General features: G+C 34.2%; 1 long non-coding RNA gene across 1 annotated transcript; it reads right to left on the bottom strand.

Annotated features, from left to right (window-relative positions):
• Positions 1-845: 845 nt before the first annotated feature.
• LOC147381059 (uncharacterized) lies at positions 846-3,759 on the bottom strand. The gene is made up of 2 exons (XR_015174795.1): positions 2,037-3,759; positions 846-1,933 (listed from the first exon to the last, which is right to left on the bottom strand). It is a non-coding gene; the product is annotated as an uncharacterized LOC147381059 (long non-coding RNA).
• Positions 3,760-10,478: the final 6,719 nt, after the last annotated feature.

Genomic DNA, 10,478 nt, shown 5'->3' with positions numbered 1-10,478 from the left:
GTTTCTTTTTGCCTATTTAAGAGATCTTCACTTCAACTTATTAGCAAGACCATTTCACAAATTCAATTACAGTAAGATGTGTTACAATTGCCATCATTTTTTACTGTTAACAAGTAGAGAGAGAAATCTATTCTCTTCTTTTGCCTCTCATGCTCTCCCTAGAAAATTTTGAAGTAAAGAGTCAGGGCTCGAGTGCGTTGTTGAAGTGTTTTTGGAGGGTTTTGATATGGTATAACAGTTGTTGGGAGAGAATATAAAGCGAGAACTCAAGTGCGTTGCAGTTGCACTTAGTATGACTATTTATGTTGGAGTCACTCTTAGTATTAGTTGTTTTGCAAGCTAGACTTTGTGACACTTGAAAGTGATGATTTGTAAGTTTGAAAAAAAAATCTAAATGCAGCACAAGTAACACATGAGAGGTAAAATAATTTGGTCAAATATCTTATAAAATATAATTTTTATTGAGATACTGAATATTCGAATGAGATTGATAATAACTTCTTTCAAAATCGATTATTTTAACTTGTTAGGGGTGGTGAATACGGCCTGAGTAATAAATTCCTAAGTATACTGTGGTTCTAATTTCAAATTGATCTCCATGCCGCATCTGCTCATATTGCTCTAGAAAAAATATTTATGGTTAAAAATATAAATGCTTGACCAATGACACGATAGCTCCAACAATCTAATTGTTGCATTATTTGAATTTCAAAAACAATAGAACCCCTTTACCTAGACTTGGATTCATATTTTTGAAAGATTATATTGGCTAATGGCTACATATACCATATAGCCCAGGAAAAATTATAGGAATTCCACATATATAATCCTAGATATTGAGAAACTTGGAGCTTTAGAACATGTCTGATTGTTACCCCAAAGATTGGGAAGCATACATGTTTGAGACTTTCGAGCTCGTACTACCAAAAAACAACAGGGCCATGCATCTAAATGCACATAGAAAATCTACAACAGATGAGAAAATGAGTGCAAAATGGCAGACACGATGCCAAAAGAATTTGAACCCAAAAACACAAGAACAAGAAGAGAATGAAATACATGTTATCCAGTAAGTAACTACATGCACAAAGAAAGTCTACAACGAGGCTTTGGTGGAATTAGCCATCTCTGCTTCCTTTGTCTCTTTGGTCATTCTCTTCCAGTTCTCACTGCTGTCAATCATTTCCCCAGTTTTCATGAGGTAACGTACCCGACTTCCATCTTCAAGGATTTTATGACCCACTCGGCTTGCTACTTCCTTTTCTTTTGAGTAGAGCATCACATTCGAGCTGTGAATCGGTGCTTCAACCTATAAAGCCGAATTGAAAAAAAGTTTAGATATATCATTACGAAAATTCGTTAAATAAAGAATATGTAATGAATGATGTGCATACTATGACGAAAAAAAAAACAAAAAACTAATCTTGACAATCTGCTCTTCATGTGCTTCGTCTTTAAGCTCATTTCTTTCACAATTTCTTTGCTGTTGTGCTTGAAAATCTTGATGATTTCTCCAATTTCACCCTTTTCGTGACCAGAGATAATTTTCACTGTATCACCTACCTTCACATGCATTTTTTGTAGCCCGGGAAGGTTGTTTGGTTTACATTCCTTCCACTCCTCCAATCACACCCTCCCACCCGAACTCCTCCTTTCCACACTTAGCCCTGATCACACAATTCGACAAACTTTCCCGTTCAATCCAAACCTCTACAGCCATTTCCCAGCAATCCAATGTTCATATTCCTAATTATGTGAACACCTAACCCTCCCCATCATTCTACAAGACAGGCTTGTAATTTCTAAATGGTGGAACCCCACTGCCAACATCATTACTTGGTTGACTACAAGAGCTGATCCCACTCGTTGTCGTTTGTTGTAGAAGCTGGACTAGGGAAAGAAATATATACATTCTGGTAATATCCATGTTTGCCTGTATCATAAGTAAAATTAGTTTTCTGATTAAGAAACAAAGATACAACAACAAGTCGTCGTCATAAATTCAGCATTCTTTAGGGGTTTCCCTTGATTCTTACCTCAACGATAAAATGAGCCCATATCTTATCCCCTCGAATTTCCATAGTCTCAAAAGTTTGAATTTTGTGAGGATGATCTCCATTAAAAGTCTCATCCCTAGACTCATCTTGATATGGGCTCCACAGACCCATGACACATAACTACCAACAAAAAAGACAGAAATTTGCCTAGATACCAAGCAAGATAGGCAGCCCACTAACAAAAGAAGTAAAACACAACAGGAACTTTTGCAACTGCACTTTGAGAGTCCCTGCATTTAGGTGATACTCAAATCTTTCACCCATAAAAACAGGACCTTAGTAGAAGCAATAATCCATGAATGTTATATGCTTTGGACAGGAAACCTCAAAGTTCTAATGATCATTCATACTTCAAAGATTCAAATTTTCTATCAAACTCAGAGCATGTCAAATAAATAAGTGGGTTATGTTATTTTCTGAAATCTACTTAATAAGTTAGAAATTTTGATTTGGTAGACTATAAAATCCAGAAAATTAATGTTAATCATACTCGACCAAATTTCATAAGCTCCATTGAAATTTGTTAATTATATAGTTTCATCTATATAACAGAAAACAAACACCTATGCAATCCATATATTATTCTATATTATTTAACCTCCCATGGTTAAAAAAAAATCTAATAGAACCACTGAAACAACCCCACAACAAAGAAAGAAGAAGAAACTAAAAGAAAAAAAACCCATCCACAATTACTCAATATATCTAACATCCAAAATCAAGTATAATCACTTTTAGCATCTCACGTATTCATATTTAGAGTATTAAATTCATATTGTGGCAAACCAGACGAAGGATCTACACTAGCTTCACTAGAAAGAAGATGGTCTCAATATGATACCTGCAAATGCATTCCCATTGCCATCTAAACCATTCGAGTAATACCATTAACCATAAGAATCATGAATCTTACACTGAAGAAGGTAAATTGTGAATTTTGTTATGTGGGCTTCAAATAAAATTCAAGAAATCCTAGGCAACAATTCCCTTTGAAACCAAGCAATGTTCCATAGTAGTATTTTCTTTCTTTTTCAATCCACTAATGTGTACAAGTTGTTATTCCCTCTTTTGCACTCTTCAAAAGCTCTAGAGATTCTCAAAACTGAATCAATTTGAACCACTCAAGATTGATGACTAGAATTTGTCATATTATCGAATTCCTAATTATTTTGCTAAGAATCGAGCACTCAATACCTAATACTTGTACTCAATACCTCAAGTCAAAGCACTCAATACCTATCTTAAGATCAACTGGAAAAAAAAAAAAACAGAAAAATAATAAACCAATCCACATTATCTTTCAAGTTCTACAATCAACAAACAAAAAACAAAACAAAACAAAAAAAAATCAATTTTCCTTCAATGTGCATATATAATATCAACAGGTTAATGGTGGTGAAAGTGGTTGCTTCAATACAAGTTGATAAGAATTTCAAGTTCTACAATCAACAAACAAACATAAATAAATAAAAAAACCCAATTAATTTTCGTAAGACTTGATTTGGGATTAAACATCATCTTCAAAACCCATCATATTTAACCTTCTTAAAAAACCCTATCTTGTTCTTGAGATCAACAGAAAAAAAAAAAAAAAAAAAAAAAAACGATAACAAGAGGGATTCTGTAACAAATCGTTTAAGTTAAAAAAAAAAACCCAAATCGTTTAAGTTTCAAGTTCAACAACTACAAAAAAATTGAAGAAAAAAATACCAATCGATTTTCGTAAGACTCGAGAGTGAAAGAATTACTCTTTCGATCGAACTTGAGAGAGATTAATGGCGACGGCGACGGCGAGAGAGGGTTGAGAGAGATTGATGGCAACGGTGAGAGAACCGTTCGGTCGTTCTCTCTGACGAAGGTTCCAAAACTTTTGAATAAACGGTCGTTCGAACCAGATCTTGAGAGAGAGAGAGAGAGAGAGAGAGAGAGAGAGAGAGAGAGAGAGAGAGAGAGAGAGAGAGGGAGAGATGGGAGTGGTCTTTCGAGTTGTAACGAGAGAGAGAGAGAGAGAGAGAGAGAGAGAGATAGGGCGTCTGTCTGTTTAGGTTACAGGGAGAGGAGAGGCCTTCGAAGAAGAGAGGGCTTTGTTTTACAAAGAGGGATTTAAAACAAAAACTTAAAACTTTACAGGGAGCCGGTTGTAATTAAATATGCTTTTCTTTTAAAATCGTAAAAATCCTGCTGAACCGTCGGATGCGTTTTGATCGAACGGCCGTAAAAACTTGGCACAAAACTTGTTAAACTTTAAGGCCGCTGAACCACTCCTATATATATATAGGGAAATGTTCAGCACCCTAAGTTTTACCACACACTTTAACAAACGTTTTTTGTCCTACATGGGTTAGAAGTTTTGGAATGAGCTGATTTTTGGTGAGGATGATCTCTGTGATTAGAAGATCATCCTCCCCAAAAATCAGCCCATTCCAAAATGTTTAGCCCCATGTTTACACGTTGAAAAATTGTGGACCGTCCATTTTTTGTAAATCAATTTTGATGGGGTTAGAAGTTTTGGAATGAGCTGATTTTTGGTGAGGATGATCTCCTCACCATAGAGATCATCCTCACCAAAAATCAGCTCATTCCGAAACTTCTAACCCATGTAAGACAAAACGCGTTTGTTAAAGTGTGTGGTAAAACTAAGGGTGGCGAACGGGACCCATATATATATATATATGTATATATATATATGGGGGGCGTTCAATAGCCAACTTTTTAGCAAACTTTTTGGCAAAACATTTTTCAAAACATGAGTTAGAGGTTTTGGAATGGCTGATTTTTGGTGAGGATGATCTCTACGGTGAGGAGATCATCATCACCAAAAATCAGCCCATTCCAAAATTTCTAACCCCATCAAAAACAGTTTACAAAACATGGACGGTCCACGATTTTTCAGCTGGTAAACATGGGTTAGAAGTTTTGGAATGGGCTGATTTTTGGTGAGGATGATCTACTCACCGTAGAGAACATCCTCACCAAAAATCAGCCCATTCCAAAACCTCTAACCCATGTTTTGAAAAAATGTTTTGCCAAAAAGTTTGCTAAAAAGTTTGCCCTTGAACGCTACCCTATTTTACCACACACTTTAACAAACGTGTTTTGTCCTACATGGGTTAGAAGTTTTGGAATGGGCTGATTTTTGGTGGGAATGATCTCTATGGTGAGGAGATCATCCTCACCAAAAATCAGCTCATTCCAAAACTTCTAACCCCCTCAAAAATGGTTTACAAAAAATTGACGGTCCACGATTTTTCAACTTGTAAACATGGGGCTAAACATTTCGGAATGTGCTGATTTTTGGGGAGGATGATCTTCTAATCATAAAGATCATCCTCACCAAAAATCAGCCCATTCCAAAACTTCTAACCCATGTAGGAAAAAAAACGTTTGTTAAAGTGTGTGGTAAAGCTTAGGGTGCTGAACATTTCCAATATATATATATATATTGGAAATGTTCAGCACCCTAAGCTTATATATATATTGGAAATGTTCAGCACCCTAAGCTTTACCACACACTTTAACAAACATTTTTTTTCCTACATGGGTTAGAAGTTTTGGAATGAGCTGATTTTTGGTGAGGATGATCTCTATGATTAGAAGATCATCCTCCCCAAAAATCAGCCCATTCCGAAATGTTTAGCCCCATGTTTACATGTTGAAAAATCGTGGACCGTCCATTTTTTGTAAATCATTTTTGATGGGGTTAGAAGTTTTGGAATGAGCTGATTTTTGGTGAGGATGATCTCCTCACCATAGAGATCATCCTCACCAAAAATCAGCCCATTCCGAAACTTCTAACCCATGTAGGACAAAACACGTTTGTTAAAGTGTGTGGTAAAACTTAGGGTGCCGAATGGGACCCTATATATATATATATGGGTCACGTTCCTAAGACTCATATTGAGACTCACATTACGACACACCGTTTTGTCTTATATGGGCAAAAATGTTTGGAATGAGCTGATTTTTTGTGAGGATGATCTCTGTGATGAGGGGATCATCCTGGCAAAAAATCATCCCATTCCAAAACTTCTAACCCCATCAAAATTGATTTACAAAAATTGGACGGTCTATAATTTTTCAACAAAAATTGGACGGTCTAGAAGTTTCATAATGAGCTGATTTTTGGCAAGGATGATCTCCTCACCATAGAGATCATCCTCACAAAAAATCAGCCCATTCCAAATATTTTTGCCCATATAAGACAAAACGGTGTATCGCAATGTTAGTCCCAATATGAGTCTTAGGAACGTTGTTCTATATATATATATAGGGTAGGGATCAACAGACAAATATTGGGACAAAGATCTAGACAAATTATTATCACCGTCGGATCTCTACAAATTCAATGGCATAGATCTGTTTAAAAACACGTGATCATTTATTTCACTTAAAACTTTTCTGATATTTGCAACTACCTCCTCACAACCTCACAACCCCAAATAAACTTATAATCCAAGAAAACAAAAATAAAAAAAAACCCATTAAACTCTCTGGTTCACTCTCCTGTGATTTGTAGCTCCACTCACCGCTGCCTTCTTCATCGTCTTCTTCCCCAAAAAATTATCAGTACTCATTGTTGTCTCCATCGCAGGTGAAGATGACTACTCAGGCGACGAAAACCCCCAATCTATGTGTTCTCGAGGTTCTATTGCTGAAAATTTGTGTTGTTGGTTCGGTTGTAATTACCCATCTCATTTTCTATTGTTGAAAATTCTGAATTTTCGTTGAAAATGATATATGACGGCGACGGCAATGGCTGAAACCAGGCCGCACAATCCAACTTAATTGGTTTGACACATAGCGAAGCAACTTTGAGGTCGTGAGTTCAAATCCAGTTTACCCATAAATCAAAAAAAAAAAAAAAAAAAAAAAACTGGGGATTAATTTGATTATTTTGAACTAAGAACAATGATTATTGTACTAGTGAGTATAACTTCAAAGGTTCATAATGCTACGTGGTTCCTTGGGATTCTACTCATATGTCATTTACGAGCACTTGGAAGGATGGCCTGGTTTCAACCTCGAACAAACACGGGTTGTTTTCAAGCTCAACGAAGAAAAGTAGGATTAACTACTTCTCAGCTTTTCTTGGATTATTTGATTTGATCATATAGTTTTAAAACTCCACGAGTTTACATGGCCTGGTTTCAGCCATTGATGTTGTCGTTGCCGTCGCCATCGCCTTTGTGGCCGCCGTTATAAGTAGGGGAAGGTGAGCAAACAGAGAGGTTGAGGGTTAGGGTACAGTAAGAGGAGAGAAGAAGAGTGATTTTGGGTTTTTTTTTTTTTTTTAATTTTGATTTTGCTTAAAATGTTGGTTGAGCATCGGGAGCTGATTGTAAATAATAAAAAATTCTTTAATAATTTAAAAAGTACATGTTTTTTAGAAATTTTGTGCGGTCATGTCTAATGAGATCTTCAAATATCCAACGGCTGTCTCGTTTTGTACGGATGTTGGTGTGAGACTTTGGCAGGTGATCCCGACCCATATAATATATATATAGGGGCGGTTCAAGGGCTATATGAGAAAACATATGAAAAAACTTTCGTTTTTCAAAATAAGAGTTAGAGGTTTTGGATTGAGCTGATTTTTTGCAAGGATAGTCATTATGATGAAAAGATCATCCTCACAAAAAATCAACTCAATCAGAAACTTCTAAATCCATCAAAAGTGATTTACAAATTAATGATAAAAATGGGTAAAAAATCGACGGTCCACATTCTAAATCACTTTTAATGGGGTTAGAAGTTTCAGATTGGGCTGATTTTTTTTTTTTTGGATGATCTTCCCATCATAGAGATCATCCTCACAAAAAAGCAGCTCAATCCAAAATTTCTAACCCATGTTTTAAAATTTTATTAAAAACGAAAGTTTTTACATATGTTTTCTCATATGGCCCTTGAACCTGACCCATATATATATAGGGAGGGTTCAGCAGCCCTAAAGTTTGCCAAGTTTGGTGTCAAACATTTTTCAAAATATGGGTTAGAAGTTTTGGAATGAGCTGATTTTTTGTGAGGATGATCTCTATGATGAGGAAATCATCCTCACCAAAACTCAGCCTATTCCAAAACTTCTAACCCCATCAAAAAGTGATTTACAAAAATTGGATGGTCCACGATTCTTCAACTTGTAAACTAGGGTTAGAAATTTCAAAATGAGCTGATTTTTTGTGAGAATGATCTCTTTCCCGTAGAGATCATCCTCACAAAAAATTATCCTATTCCAAAACTTTTAACTCCATCAAAAGTAATTTACAAAAAATGTTTGGCACAAAACTTGGCAAAATTTAGGGCTGTCGAACCGCTTCCATATATATATATATATATATATATATATATATATATAGGGTCCCTTTCAGCAACAAACATTTTGGCAAACATTTTGGCAAAACATTTTTCAAAACATGGGTTAGAGGTTTTGGAATGGGCTGATTTTTGATGAGCATGATCTCTATGGTGAGGAGATCATCCTCATAAAAAATCAGCCCATTCCAAAAACTCTAATCCCATGTTTACAAGTTGGGAAATCGTGGACCGTCCATTTTTTGTAAGCCATTTTTGATGGGTAAGAGGTTTTGGAATGGGCTGATTTTTGGTGATGATGATCTCCTCACTGTAGAGATCATCCTCACCAAAAATCAGCCCATTCCAAAACCTTTAACCATATTTTTGAAAAATGTTTTGCCAAAATGTTTTCAAAATGTTTGTTGCTGAAATTTCCATATATATATATATATATATATATGTATGTATGTATGTTGGAAGGGAGTGCAACATAGCAGCCCCTTACACTATCTAAGTCCTCGAGATACAATGCTTGCTAAATTGAAAGTACGAAAAGTCCCACTAGATTATTTTCGAACGTATAAAATTTGTAGATTTGGGATTCAGTAGAGTTGGTGAGATTAATTTTAAAGTTTAAGATAAGATTGTCTTTTGTTTTATCATTTTTCTACCTTTGTTAGGTTTGTCTTAGATTTTCAATTAAATTTTATCAATCTAATCTATAGACCTTACTTCCCACTTGACTACTTAAATTTATCCAAAAATTCGGCACCAATATTGACTATTTATATTTTTTGGGGATGAATAATAGCCGGTGTATTTAAACGTAATTTCGGGTACATTAATCGAATTTGAGACTGTTTCCTAGATTCACAGGACAGAAAGATTTATCACACGTGGCATTGGAAAATATCTTTCATAAATGTTTGATGGTGACTATTTAAATTTATAAAAAATTCGGCGCCAATATTGACTATTTATATATATTTTTTAGGACGAATAATAGCCATTGTATTTAAACGTAATTTTGGGTACATTAATCGAATTGGTGTCTGTTTCCTAGAATTACAAATTGCCTGGAAGGAAAAATTTATCACACGTGGCATTGGAAAATAACTTCATAAATGCTTGATGGAGACAATCTTTTTCATGGTTGACTTCTTTTACATTATGACCGACAAAATGTCTTTTTCCTATCATGAGTTACACTTCCATGCATCAAACCATCAAACTTATTTAAAAAAAATAAAAACAAAAGGTCACGGCTTCTATCATATATGTATGAAACTAACCCTAAAGGGTTGGTAAGATAGCAAAGTCCACATCTTAGGAAACAATGGTCTAGATGAGTTTGGATTTATCCTATAAATTACTTTATCATCTTAATCTCTTGGGTAATTTTTTTTACAATAATCTTCAATCGTAAGATTAATCTATTTTAATCATAATATAATTTTAATTTGAAGTATGTGATGATTGAGATTTTTTATTATCAAATGTTTTATAATTTATGGATTGAAAATAAAAGTGTGTTTGATTACAGAGAAAATATTAGTTGGTAAATCATTTGCTAAGCAAATGATTTGTCAAGCAAATCCTTTTCTATTGTATGGATACAACATGAAAGATTATTTTTGTTTTTTGAATTGCATAAAAAAATAATAAAAAATATTATTTTAATTTGACTTTTGTGATAATTATATAAAAATAATGATAAATTTTTTTTTATGGGAAATATTTGAATTATTACACTCAATTTCTTAAATTATTAGAGAACTACTATTGACACCTCAAAGTTTTTAGAGAGTTACTATTGGTACTTTATGTTTTAATTATTCCACCCCAATTTCTTAAATTATTTATCATACCCAATTAAAAATTAAAACATGTTCTTCAACTATTACAAAGGTTATGCTTAAATTATAATCTCAATATTATTACACTCGTTCAAATAATTTTAGTAGTTGTTACAAGTATGATTAGGCTCCTATATAATCCTAAATAAAAAAATAGATCAAATTTAGTAAATAGTGAGATAGTTTCTTTTGGCACCCCAACTTTTACTTTTTATTTTCTTTTTTAATCAATTAATTCTATAGAAAGTGATAGAATACAAGGTATGATACACTATAA

Source organism: Akebia trifoliata, unplaced genomic scaffold, assembly GCF_017979445.1.
Source record: "Akebia trifoliata isolate Shusen 1 unplaced genomic scaffold, ASM1797944v1 Contig00795, whole genome shotgun sequence".
Lineage (NCBI taxonomy): Eukaryota > Viridiplantae > Streptophyta > Magnoliopsida > Ranunculales > Lardizabalaceae > Akebia > Akebia trifoliata.
The sequence above is the reverse complement of the archived record's forward strand: the minus strand, read 5'-3'. Positions and strand labels throughout refer to the sequence as shown.